The following is a 14626-nucleotide window of genomic DNA, read 5'->3' on the forward strand; positions in this document are numbered from 1 at the left end:
TTAAATTAAAAAACTAAAATAAAAATGTGCCTGAACTTCTAAAAGCAACTCAAAGTTTTTAGTCTATCCTGACTGAGGATAATTGGAATACGGCTACTTTTTGAACTCACTTGAAATTTCTTCTCTGAGTGTTTACTTTGTGAATATGACTCCGGTTTCTTTGATTTGAAATGTAACGAATAAGGAGCTGGATTCTAATATCTGTTAGGTTTTGAAGGCTCATAACACATTTTCCCTCACTAAATATTTTCTATTGAACCTGAGAGGTTTGGGTTGGAATCTTTGGCTACATCAGCAACAATATGATCAATGGTCAATCATGACATGATGGGGCAAAGACTATCACTAGGTACGGATTTGGAAATAAGGAAACTATGAATGCATTGCATATAGGCAGTTTAGATAGAGGGGGTGGGAAGCATTTTAATGAAGAATCATTTTATTAAAATGTGATTTTGATTGATATGCTAGACTGGCTCACTGTTCCTAGAGACAGTACACAAAGTATCTTTCCAGTTGGTTAAGAAATAAGCAAAAGTAAATAATCAGTGTTATTATCCTCCATTGTAAGAATAAGAACCAGAGGGGAGTTATTGTATAAGATTCAATCATGGACTAATAAAAAGGGCATAACTTGGTAATGAACAGATAATTCCTTTCTGTGGGTTAATTCCAGTAATAAATTTTAAGGACATACAAGTTAATGTAGATGAAGAAGAAATATCCAAAAGTAACCAAGAATAAAAATTAGCAGAGAGAAATTAGAAATGCAACATAATAAAGGCAGGAGAGGGAGATGTGAGTGAAGCTAAGGAGAGAAATAGAAGCACTCAAAAGCTACTGTATGTTCCCATAGTGTACAATATATAAGAACAAAGTCAGCAGTAAAGACAACATGGGCACTGAGAGATTCTGGGGAGGGTTTTATTTCCTGCGGATAAGCAGTTATTCAAAAATATAATAAATATCTTATTCATTTTAAAAGATTCAAGTGATGTAAGTACAGACTACTAGAAATGAGTAAGACTTTCCCTCAATGAAAATGAAAATTTTGAAGTAAATTGAATAATATTAATATATATTCAAAGATTTAGGCTACAGATTTAATCCTTGAATCTGTCATAACTAAAGCAAAATATCAGATGAGTGAGACTAGATTTGCTACAGAATCTCAAATCCTATTATTTTTTAGGTCTGTATACAGACATAAATAATATTTATTTGCCTGTTAAGGAGGCTGACTTTTTACATACTTGAACAACTTTACCACTGACTTTGTGACATCCTTGGTGATGGATAGGAAAGAAGCTCAGAGACAAAGTAAGGAGAGAGTTTCCCATGTTCTTGACAGTCTGGGTGTCTCTGATTTGCACCCTTCCAATTCTGGTACACACGAACACACACAAGTTCATGACTTCATTTTTTTTCTGCCTGTAGGATTATAAAAACCTATCACTACACTCTAACAGATTTTCAAGAAATATTTAAAAGCACAGAGGACATACAAAAATAATAATTACGGTAACGAGAAATGCCAGTCACTGTCTGTGGCCATGTATCTATACAAAATGATGTAATCTTCACATCAATCTGTGAAGAAGGTGCTCTTTTCAGATGGAAAAAGGGAAATAACATGGGACCAGATACAAACCCAAGCCATCTGACTTCAAAGCTTGTCACCATTTTGCCTCTCTTACATGGGTAAAAATGGAACAAAGCATTTTCGCCCAGTGTTACTAAGATATAATTGACATATAACATTGCATTAGTCCAAGGCATACAACATAGTGATTTGATACATGTATACATTGCAACAAACTCAGTTAACGTCCATCACTTCACAGAGTTATAATGTTTTTCTTGTGTTCAGAACTTTTAAGATATCCTCTCATAGCAATTTTCAAATACACAATACAGTATTATTAACCATAGTTGCCATGCTGTACATTATATCTCTGGAACTTACTTATCTTATTACTGGAAGTTCATACTTTTTGACCACCTCACCCATTTACCCCAGCCCCTATTCCCCACCTCTGGCAACCACCAATCTGTTCTCTGTATCTGTGAGTTCAGTTTTTCTAGGTTCCTCATATAAGTGAGATCATACAATATTTTTCTTTCTCTGTCTGACTTATTTTACTTATAATGCCCTCAAGGTCCATCAATGTTGTTACAGATGGCAAGATTTCTTTCTTTCTTTCTTTCTTTCTTTCTTTCTTTCTTTCTTTCTTTCTTTCTTTCATGGCTGAATAACAATGAATGAAATATTGAAGAAAATCGCTTTACATACATTTACCCATTAGTTCCAATATGGAACAATGTAGAATCTCTTTTAATTTCATTATTTGAAAACAAACTAATCCTCTCCGCTAATTCAGGGCTCAGATGATTTGTGTTTGTTTTTTTCTATTTCTTACATCATTTGTTCATCTCTTTTTTTTTTTTAATTTTTTTTTTCAACGTTTATTTATTTTTGGGACAGAGAGAGACAGAGCATGAACGGGGGAGGGGCAGAGAGAGAGGGAGACATAGAATCGGAAACAGGCTCCAGGCTCTGAGCCATCAGCCCAGAGCCTGACGTGGGGCTCGAACTCCCGGACCACGAGATCGTGACCTGGCTGAAGTCGGACGCTTAACCGACTGCGCCACCCAGGCGCCCCTCATCTCTTTCAAAAATGTGAAAATTTCTAATCCATGTTAGACATTCTCCAAAAAGAGTATGTGAAAAAGTCTAATCTGAGGGCAGCTGATCTGTATCAGCTAGAATCAGGTTGCTCAGTAGAGTTTTTAAGCCAGCTTTACATACAGCATTTATTCTTTGATATAAATAAGAACAAAGTTCAGAGGACGTAGTCTGGAGAAAGCACAAAATCATTGAAGACCCAAAATCCTTCTATCTTTCTTTTCTCCTTGATTTCCATCTGCAAGATAACTGCACTGTGTCAGGTTGCTGTAGGAATTCCATCCACATCATTGGGGTAGAAGAAAAGGGAGAGAGAGAGAGAATAAGAGAGAGAGAAAGAGAGAGAGAGAGAAAGATAAAGAAGGAAGGAGGAGGAGGAGGAAGAAGAAGGGGAAGAGGAGGAGGAAGGGGAGAATTTTTAATTTAAAGACACTTCTCAGAAACTTCCTCTTCTCACTGACCAGAAAGTAGTCACATGGCCACATTTACTTGCTAAAAACCCTGGAGACTATAGGGACCCACAGATAAACTGAACAAAACTAGAGTTCTGTTACTAAGGTGGAGCGGGAATGAATGTTGGTAGAAAGAACGAAGAGCTGCTGCCATTACATCATAAAGAAACTTAGGTGACTCCAGGGTGCCAGGAGGAAAACAAAAATAAAACAAACTGGGGGTCAGAGCCCAATTCAGAAATCCACTCTAAACTTAGAAGAGTAATGGGAGGCAACTGCATGGTAGGGAACTGGATTAGGTGTATTTGTACTCACTTATAATGGATTAACTTTTTTAATTGTTGGGAGTCAACGTTTACCTAAAGGGACGTCTTACAGGTTGGATTTACATAGCAATAGTTACTTTAAAATTCTTTTAGGAATGAAAGAAAGCCCCAACTTAATTATTCTGAGTCCGCATTCCCTGAAATCAATCAGACATGGACTCAGCCCTCCCCTTTCTGTTCCTCAGAATATAATACAATGGTTTAGAGGCAAGGGAAGAAACTCCCTTCCTTTCCTTTGTTTTCTTTGTCTTAAACCACCATCTCTGAATTCCAAGGTACAGTGGAGATACACACCAAAGAAATCTTTAGATAATTACACTCCATTCTTTTCATCTCATTTCAAATTATAGAAACTACCACCAGATAAAAACATTTTCATAAGCACTTTACTTCTACATTCCAATGGATGTCGAAGAGAGAACATATGTACGCACAGCCATATTCACAAACATTTATAACCTCCAGCAACTATAAAGTCTCATCTGTTCTATAAAGAAAGGCTCTGTTCCCAGTGCCATTTGCCAGCGGACGCTGATCACTTGACAGTTACATTTAAAGGCAGCAGGCTCTTGACTCTGAATCCTATGCACTAAACACCTGTTCCCTGTCAGACACTGCAGCTGACATTTTTCCAAGAGACCTGGTTATTTTGTTGGGACTGTTCCTTGCCCCACGAACCACATAAAGAATCGTCAGGGGATTGCCCGAGATTTCAACAGGCGCGAAGTTGAAAGCAGAGCTCTGCAGGGCTCTCGACATGTGAAAAGAGATGCAGGAAGGTCCACGTTTACCAACAGACAAAGTACCTTTCGCCGCCTCACCCCCAGGCCTTCTGCCATGGTAGAGAGACCAGCATCTTCTGATACCACTGTTGGCATATTTTTGTGACACTGAGGCTGGCTTTCAAATTCTTTTAAAACACGACATTAAGCATGTGGTTATAAAAGTTATCCATAGTTATTATAGTAAGATAGAAATATATAAAATAAATCACAAATAAAAAATACACAAATATACATTATCAGGAGCCACAAGCTGTAAAGCTGGGCTGTTATAGTTTTATAGATGTTGGTAGAAGACATAAGAATCCCAGGTCTGAGATAACGAACAGTGCACAATGGCAACAGAGGATCAGCACGCTTGGAACCAGTTCCTGAGCCCTAATTTTCACAGGGTGACACAAAGAGGGCCTAATGGCACTTGTCTACACAAGTGGGTTCTGGGACAGGAGAGGAACACTGAACAAGTCTTCTCGTATGGGGAATAGCCTACCGGAACTTTGTCTCAGAAGGAGAGATTATCTTTATTAAACTGGGTAGTAAATCAATGTACTTTTTGCTCCAGAGAGACACTGTTTCCACCTTCCAAGGCTATTCACAATACATTCTTGGAAAGATAGTCTGGAAGAAGGAGAAGTCAGGGCCTCTTCTTGCAAAATAAGCAGAAACGTGAGAGACCCATGGAAACCTCTCTCCCAACACATACAAACCAACTCCCCAGAGAAGAACATGTTGGCATCTTCGAGCTTATGAATAGATAAACGTGCTTATTTTAAAAAGTTAAGCCCTTCAGTAATACTATACACTATAAACTTAAGAATATACCATGCTTAAAAAAGAATATATTATGCTTTTTGCTCTGTGATTTTATAGGATATAGTGTTCTAAAATATAAATTTGCTATTAAAAAAACCTATTGTTGGACATTTAGAAAGGTTCTAAAATTTTGCCATTATAAGCAATATCTACTGAAACACTTTTGTACATAATTTTTATGCACAGTCGTGATTATTTCCTTAAAATAAATTGTAACAGTGATGTTTGTAGGTAAAAGTTAATGGTTAGTTTTGAAGCTTATGATAAATCTTGCTAAATTATTCTAAGAAAAAGTTGTATCAATTTATACTCCTGCCAACAATGTGTAACATAATTTCCATTTTTAAGAAGACATTTTAGGGGTGCCTGAGTGGCTCAGTTGGTTAAGTGTCTGACTTCAGGTCAGGTCATGATCTCATGGCTCGTGGGTTCGCGTCCCACGTAGGTCTCTGTGCTAACAGCTCACTCAGAGTCTGGAGCCTGCTTCAGATTCTGTGTCTCCTTCTCTTTGCCCCTCCCTGGCTTAAGCTCTGTCTTTGTCTCTCTCAAAAATAAAAAAAAAAATTAAAAAAAGGAAGACATTTTAATTTGAAACATAAAGCTAATATTAAAATAGTATTTGTGATTTTAGTCATTGAATGATTTATGTTCATAAGCGAACACAATTGATCTTGAGTTTCTTTCCAAAGTGTCCTGTCAAGATTCCCTTTGAGTTAGTATTCAGAGTTCAGAACAATCAACTTTCTGCTTCCAGCAAACATTCAGTTAGGAGAGGCATAGGGATATTGCTCCAGACCAACTTCATGTTTATTTTAAGCAAGTAAAAGTAAACGCTAAGCTAGATCTTAAGCACAAGAAAACCAAAAGGACTGGGTTTACTATTCTCCACCAGTTTGCAGTCTAGGGTTTACTGTGCATACAAAGAACTGAAAGTACTCCTTGATGTACAGATGCACATTGTAACCTGGAAATGTACTTTGTGTATGGAATTACTCAGAATAAAATACATTCACACACAGATACAAAATATAAAACACACATATACACTCACACAAAGCAATCCAGTAAATGTTAGATTGTTGAATTTATATCTGCACCTATATAACACTGTTCTGTTAACAAATACTAACAGGCATTCATTTATGTGTCCATCAGTTTATTCACCCATTCAACAAATAGTTTTCAACTTTCCCTCTTTCTCTGCCCCTTCCTTCCCTCCTTCCCCTCCTGTTTCTCACTATCCCTTCCTTCTTTCCTTAATTCTAGTTGTTCCCATCAAGCCCTTGTTCCTCTGAGATTTTTCAGGGGTTCTTTTCTATCCATGCAAGTTTAGAAGCAATGCAGAGGTAACCACAAGAGTCAGGCAAATGAGCATAAAGTTACCTACTCCATTACGTACCAAGATCTCCGTACAATGTGGCTTGAGATATGCTCACGCCTTACCTCAGGATTAAATTTACTCACCCAGCCATATTCTGTGCCTAGAAAGCCGTCCACTTTTCCAGAAAAGGTCTGCCCTAGACAATCTAAGGCACAGAGGAATAGAGAAAGTATGCCTGGGGTCTAGTTAATGCCCAAGAGGGATAAGCTTCTAATCTCATTAGCTAGATGTGAGGATGAGGCCTGGAATGATTTTTTTTTTTTCTTTTTTGGAAGTTCTTCCATATGATACATAAGAGGAGGGAGTGGAGTGTTCTAACCCCGATGCCGATGAAATACGAAAGCAGGGAAGCACTTTAGAGATCTTTTTAACCGATCTTCTCATTTAACGGAATAGAAAAAGAGGAAGAATAAACTGCCCAAGAACTCACTCTGAGAAAAGCTAAAACCAGGATCAGATGTCAATTTTTGTGGATGGCAGTACAATGATATTCCCAAAAGTGTTTGGCAGTCTGGCCAAAAGGAATCTGCATTTTAAAAGAATAGTCAAGATTCAGGCTTAGCAAAATATTTGTTCTTTTCATTTCCCATCACTCTGGTGGGTGTTTTTTGTTTGTGATTAATGATGGCTATTTGTTTACACTTATAACTTATGTGTGAAGTATTTACATTTAAAGTGTGAATATTTTTTTTTTTATCAATCCTAAACCAGTTTTTCAGAGAAGAAGAAATGTATTGCGTGAGGAACTTACATTTGTATTATATTTAAATACAATGCTTTCAGATTGACGTAGATGAAGTTTGGCCTGAGAAGGGAGAATGAAGGCCGGCTCTCAAGGGCTACATTCTACAGCTATGATCATCATGATGAACTGACTCACTACTGTTTATACTTTGGGGGAAGAAGCTTAGGATAAGGAAAGAGTGCAGGCAGCATCCTAGGGCAACAGCGCTAAAGAATTTGCAGTTTAGTGGAGAAACTGGCTAACCCACCCTATAATTTTTATTCACTGATTTTGCTCTGCGCTAAGGACGAGAAAGGCAGTTTCTCAAAAGTTCTTTGTTAGGAAAGGAGGAGGGTGTGGTGCAGTAAAAAAAGAAAAATGACAGAGCGAATGCTTATTGTTTATGGCGGCTTGTTCATTCGTAGATTTCCTACACACACTAGCGCGCACACATGTGCGTGTGAAAAACGGCAAAAGAAAGGGAAGAACAAGTGATCATCTCAGGATTATCCTACAAAGCAGAAACTGGAGAAGAGAATAAAATGACTGGCAATCAAACCCCTGAGTGACTCTACATCGCCTTTATTTCTCCTCTAATCAAAGGGCAGCAGGCGGTGGTGGGAGATGGCCAGAGCAGGGCGAGATTATGCAGAGAGTGACTTCATTCAGAGAAATCTTGGCAGGATTCCTAACCACTTAGCCGGAGGGAGCATTTCTAAATTTTATTTGTGTTCTTCACCTGAGAGAATTGATGCCTTCAAGAGAGCACAAGACAGAGGCTAAACAGACATGCAATAAAATTATCCTCCTCGGATGGGTCAGGTGCTGCCTGATAACTTGGTCTACGCCTACATCAATCCGGGAGCTGCGAGGAGGTGCCCGCAGTCAAGGAGACCTGAAGGTGGCAGGGCTGACAGCGGCGGATCTTCTTAAACAAGGTACAGAAAGCAGACCCTCAAAGAAGAAGCCAGATATGGAGCTAGTCCTAATGACCTCTGCTTATCATGTATTGTCTGCGATGTTCACTACAAGCATGTGCTGCTTTCTTCAGGAAAAAGCAAACCCTAAACTAATAAAGATACGGGATCGATTTTCACTGACCGCCTTCAGAGGAAGCCATGTTTTGACTGTGCTTTTCTCAAGACCACGAGTGAATTTTTGTCTTTTTCTTTTCTTGAAAAGAGTACACTCTGGCTGATCAGCGAGTTCATGCATCTGGATAAATGGATAAACCGCTATTAAATGTGGTGTCACCATTTTCATTATTACTTGTTTTAGAAATTCAGGTTTATAAAATATATTCTAGTGGAGTTTTAAGGAAATCAGGCTATCTTGTGGTCATCAGAATTTATGGAACTCTGTCCAATACTTTCTAGTGGATTAGATTTTAGCTCTGCAAACAGCCTTATCTCTTAAGAGCTAGGACCTGAAATTAAATTATAAATTGATACTATCAATAGCAGAAATGTTATCTTGAGCCTGGAAGGCCAGAAAGCTGATTGAATCTCATTCATCACAGACGCACTTTGCTAGTCATGGCTGTGCTTGGGTGTGAGGGTGTGTTTATGTGTTATAACCAGTGGGCTGGTCAGCCGCGCTGGTTAGCACACAGAGCTGATGGGAGCAGCAGAAAATGTTCTATGGCTCCATAAGCCAGTTAACTCTGCTTTGTTTAGTGATGATTGATGGTGATTTAGATCCTATCTGGCAGTCTCATATCCCACTGATGATCCCAATAATAGAACCAACTTTATGCATGAAAACTTAAAGCTATTTTTTTTCTTATTGGATTCAAGGAGGCACAAAGAGCTGCATGGATAGGCAACACAAAGTGCTTATAGCTGTTTTCTGAGAATCCATAGAGACTTTGTATGCCTACTATCTCCTTCTTAGGGATTTCTACACATAGGGCATATAGAAACTATACTTTGAGCCAACAGACCTGGAAATACTGGCATTTTTGAATTAGACTTGGAATGAATGTCAGCTACAACCCAAGCACTTATAGACTAGTGGGGGGGTCTACCATGAGAGCTGGACCCCTAACTTCAGTAGCAAATCTGCTACGATCCTCTCTTCTAGAGGGTTTTAAATACAAAATCCATACAGAGGGTAACAAACACATGAGTGAGGCAGAGATGGAACTTGATACAGAGAGAAGGTAGCAAGAAGTGATAACCCACTAGAAATTATGAGGCAGCAGATGTTGTGAACAAGCAAGAATTGTGTGGCAGACTGCAGAGCAGAGAATATTTCATTACGAGCAGCCAGAGCACAGGAAGTAGCTACACAGAGTAGCTAAATAACCATGCTGAGCAGTGCATAAAGGAAGCCTTTCTGTGGCTGGGGGCATCAAATGATAGCAAGGTCTCCACACTCATGTTGTGTACTGAACAGCATTTCCTTTCTCCACAAGGCCCAACTTTGTTATTGTGGAAGGATTCTGAAAGTTATTCTAGTCTCTTGGAAGCCTGGCTATGCAGCTGTTCCTAATCTCTCTTACTTCCTATGTGTCCTTTATAATAAAACTCTACCACTTGAGGTAATCTGAGGGTGGCTTTGTATCTGCTACCTGAAAGGTCCTAATATGCAAACATTATTTGCATTAGGGAAAATATTTTGTTGCTTTGGGCATTAGTTTTTAAATCCCTGATTCTCATCTAATTTCTACCAGTCCACATGGATCATTAGCTTTTATCCCCATTTGAGGTTCTATTCAATCTTTTTTTTTTTTTTTTACTTTTATGTATTTTTGAGAGAGACAGAACACAAGTGGGGCAGGGGCAGAGAGAGAGAGGGAGACACAGAATCTGAAGCAGGCTCCAGGCTCTGAGCTGTCAGCACAGAACCTGATGCGGGGCTTGAACCCACAAACTGTGAGATCATGACCTGAGCTGAGGTCGGCTGCTTAAGCAATTGAGCCACCTAGGTGCCCCTATTCATGTTTAATCATTGAGAAACAAGAAACTCATCAAAATCTTAAAATAAATTCAAAAGATTATTGAAAAAAAATTCTACGCAAATTTGTGACACATATTAAATGAAAGCCTTTCATTGTATTCTTGGGCATTAAGGAATCATTCCAAAAAGACACACAGAGGGCCAACACATTTGAAAAGATGTTCAACATCACTCATTATCAGGGAAATACAAATCAAAACTACAATGAGATACCACCTCACACCTGTCAGAATGGCTTAAAAAAACACACACACAAGAAACAAGTGTTGGTGAAGATGTGGAGAAAAAGGAACTCTCATGCACTGTTGGTGGAAACGCAAACTGGTGCAGCCACTGTGAAAAATAGTACGGAGTTTCCTCAAAAAATGAAAAACAGAATGACCCTATGATCCAGTAATCGCACTACTGGGAGTTTACCCAAAGAATACAAAAGCACTAACTCCAAAGGATATATGCTCCCCTATGTTTATTGCAGCACTATTCTTTTTTTTTTTTTTAATGTTTATTTATTTTTGAGAGAGAGAGAGAGAGAGAGAGCGCTTGAGTGGGGGTGGGTGGGGCAGAGGGAGAGAGGGAGACACAGAATCTGAAGCAGGCTCCAGGTTTTGAGCTGTCAGTGCAGAGCCCGACACGGGTCTCAAACTCATGAACCACGAGATCATGACCTGAGCCAAAGTCGGATGCTTAACTGACTGAGCCACCCTGGTGCTCCACCGCATCATTTTTAAATTTTTTTTTTCAACGTTTATTTATTTTTGGGACAGAGAGAGACAGAGCATGAACGGGGGAGGGGCAGAGAGAGAGGGAGACACAGAATCGGAAACAGGCTCCAGGCTCTGAGCCATCAGCCCAGAGCCTGACGCGGGGCTCGAACTCACGGACCGTGAGATCGTGACCTGGCTGAAGTCGGACGCTTAACCGACTGCGCCACCCAGGTGCCCCATCCACCGCATCATTTTTAATAGCCAAATTATGGAAACAGCCTAATGCCATCAACAGATGAATGGATAAGGAAGATGTGGTATATATACAAATATATATCATGGAATATTATTCAGCCATAAAAAATAATGAAATCTTGCCATTTGCAACAACATGGATAAAGCTAGGGAATATAATGCTAAGTGAAATAAGTCAGAGAAAGACTAATACCGTATGATTTCACTCATATCTGGAATTTAAGAAAGAAATGAGCAAGGAAAAAAAACACAAACCAAAAAACAGACTCTTAATTATAGAGAGTAAACTGATGGTTACCAGAAGGCAGGTGGGGGGGCGGTGGATGACATAGGTGACGGGGATTAAGAGTACATTTATCACGGTGAGCACTGAGTAATGTATACAGCTGTTGAGTCACTATATTGTACACCTGAAACTAATATAGCACTGCACATTAACTATACTGGAATTGAAATGAAAAAATAAAAAAACACATATCTCTTGACTTTGGAATCTTATATAACCAACAATATTTTGATAGTGGCTCTGAGGGTGGTATTTGGTGGTATTTCATAAAGAAACACAGTAGACATTCAAATTGCACAGGGACAACCCATGTATAGAAGGGCTTGAGATACCGATCACTGCCCCGTTTACTTATGACTCTGTAGTTGTCCACTGGAAAGGTACTGGAAACCAAGGAAGCTTTATTGTGTCAATCCATGGCCCTAAGTCTCATCAAAACTCTCCAACTGTGCATGGCATAGCTAAATTTCATTCTACAGGGACACATGTACATTATGTATAATGGAAATTAATGAAAACAAACTTGGTTTCTTAGGCAGAAATCCATTTTTCATACCATGTGTTTATGTACTTTGATTCTGCCTATGTAGAGAGATTAGAATTGGGCATTAATTAGAGAAATAAGAGTAGTAACACATAAAATAATGTGGTAAAAAGCCTCATTCATAGTCACAAGATAAAGCAAAATTAAAAAATAATAACATTCCAACTTAAAAACTTTAAATGGGCTTCTTTTTACAAAAAAAAGTAACAATTTCTTCGGTTAATTGCTGTTTCAATTAAAAACTGAAGCTTATAATGAATGACTATTTGTCGTAACAAGTGTCTTAGTCTGTTTGGGCTGCTATAACAAAAATACCATAGACTAGGTGGCTTAAACAATGAACACTTATTTCTCATGGTTCTGGAGGCTGGAAAGTCCAAGGTCAAGGTGCCAGCAGATTTGGTGTCTGGTGAGAATACACTTACTGGTTTGTAGATGGTAGTCTTCATGCCGTGTCCTCACATAGTGGAAGGGGTAGAAGAACATCCCAAGTTCTTTTTCATAAAGGCTCTAACCTCAATTCATGAGAGCTCAACCCTCATGACCTCATCACCTTCCAAAGGCCACACATTCAAATACCATCACATTGAGTGGTAGGATTTCAATGTATGAGCTTTGGGGAAACAAACAGCAGGTGTAGCCGTGGATGAAGCCCTGCACAGTCAGTTAAGGTACCCAGATATGGAGAGCTGTGGTATTGACAACATGTGCTAGCATGTCAATAGCACTCTTCTTTCTCTTTTTGTTTCTTTCCAGTCTGAAAACTTTTTATTTTGAATTATTTTAGACTTACAAAAAAGTTACAAAAATATTACCATAGTCCTCATACATCTCCCCCGAAATGTTAACATCTTATAGAGAGTACAGTTATCTGATCCAGTAATTTAATACTGATACAATGCCATCGACCAATCTACAGACCTCATTTGAATTTTGCCGACTGTCCCACTGGTGTCTTTTCCATGGTTTAAGATCCCACCCAGGGTCTCACATTGCATTTATGTGGCATGCCACCTTCGACTCCAATCTGGTGACTTCAGGGACTCTTTTTCTTTCTGTTTCAGGGACTGGACAAATCTGAAGATTACTAGAAGCTATTTTGTAGAATTTGGCTAGAATTGAAGTTATGCATTCTTGGCAAGAATGTCACAATAGTGAAGATGTGGCCTTACTAATGCATCACACTGGAAGGTACATGAATTTGGTATTTGTTATTACTGTTGATATTAAGTTCAATCACTTGGTTGAGGTGGCACCTGCCAGGCTTCTCCCTTGTAAAGTTACAATTTTCCTTTTGTAATTGATGTACCTTGTGGGATGATAATATAAAGCTACAGATATTCTGTTTGTCATTGTGCTTTTGGTGTCTAATTTTAACATCCAAAGAGGATTCTTTTTTTTTTTTTTTGCAACGTTTATTTATTTTTGGGACAGAGAGAGACAGAGCATGAATGGGGGAGGGGCAGAGACAGAGGGAGACACAGAATCGGAAACAGGCAGAGCCATCAGCCCAGAGCCTGACGTGGGGCTCGAACTCACGGACCGTGAGATCGTGACCTGGCTGAAGTCAGCAAAGAGGATTCTTACCTGCAACAATGATTGGTCAATGGTATTTGATAAACGATGGTTTTCTACTTCCAATTACTCATCTATTTTTATTAATTGGGATACTATTATAAGAGAGTTACTCTTTTCTTCCATTTACTTATCTGTAGAGATGTGCTTTTATTTCCAACTCAAAGTCTCTCACCATCCAAATTATCACCTTCCTTAGCTCATGTCACCTTTTCTTCTCTGGGGACCCCAGAGTCAGTCACAAACATGAGTGTACTTGTCTCTTATATGCTACTCCATTCTCTCAGCTTCTTTTGTCTTAGGTTGTATCTTCAATGATTGGCTTGACCCATTGCCCTGGGTTTCCAGGCTAATTCACTTACCCTGACATTTACTTCTTACATTTTATGAACTCTGCTGGCCCTGGTTTTTACTACTACATTCTTGATTTTCCACTGCCCTTACTTAAGGCCAATTTTACCAGAAAATTCCTCTGTTAGAAGAGTAATTCAATTTAAGTCAGCAAACAGGAGAGAGTGTTGCTATCAGTCTTAATAGTGCATATTTTGTCTGCTAGCTTCTATTCCTTCTTATTTTAGTAGTGACTTCCATTAGGGAAGTCCATTGTGCGTGGGCATGGTGGGATTATTTGAAAAAGCCACCTGCCTCCCTCAGGCAGGGATGAGTCTCCCCATTCAACTGGGGCTGCCCACATTTTCTTTTCCAGGACTCCAAACTCTGAGTGGGGTGAAGCAAAGACACATAAACTAAACAGAACAAAAGCATTTGGAGCACATTCATTGCCATGGGGGAGCCTTGAAGATACTGACACCTAATTCGCGCTAATGAGACATCTGAGGCTTTCCTGGTTTCTGGTATTTTTAGAGCCTAGTTCTCCAACTTCCTTTCTAAACTTGTGAGTTTTCCTAAAGTCTTTCAATAAATACATTTTGGGTACCTTAAACAGTCATATTTTGTAGCCTGAGAGAAAAAAAAAACACTAATGCACTCTTCCAAGAAAAGTGCAGGAAAGAATATTGTTTTTCTGAAGCTAAAGCCTCCAAGAAAGAAATACTAGGTCCTCTGTTGATGGGGACTGGATTAGCAGCAAGGTAGGGAGACTGCTCTCTCCTCACAGGCATGGCTGATTGCCTGGGG

General features: G+C 39.0%; 1 long non-coding RNA gene across 1 annotated transcript; it reads left to right on the forward strand.

Annotated features, from left to right (window-relative positions):
* The first annotated feature begins 3332 nt into the window (after nt 1-3332).
* Nucleotides 3333-14414, forward strand: LOC125172336 (uncharacterized). The gene is made up of 3 exons (XR_007154691.1): nt 3333-3420; nt 12979-13105; nt 14196-14414. It is a non-coding gene; the product is annotated as an uncharacterized LOC125172336 (long non-coding RNA).
* Nucleotides 14415-14626: the final 212 nt, after the last annotated feature.

This window comes from Prionailurus viverrinus, chromosome A1 (assembly GCF_022837055.1).
Source record: "Prionailurus viverrinus isolate Anna chromosome A1, UM_Priviv_1.0, whole genome shotgun sequence".
Taxonomy (NCBI): domain Eukaryota; kingdom Metazoa; phylum Chordata; class Mammalia; order Carnivora; family Felidae; genus Prionailurus; species Prionailurus viverrinus.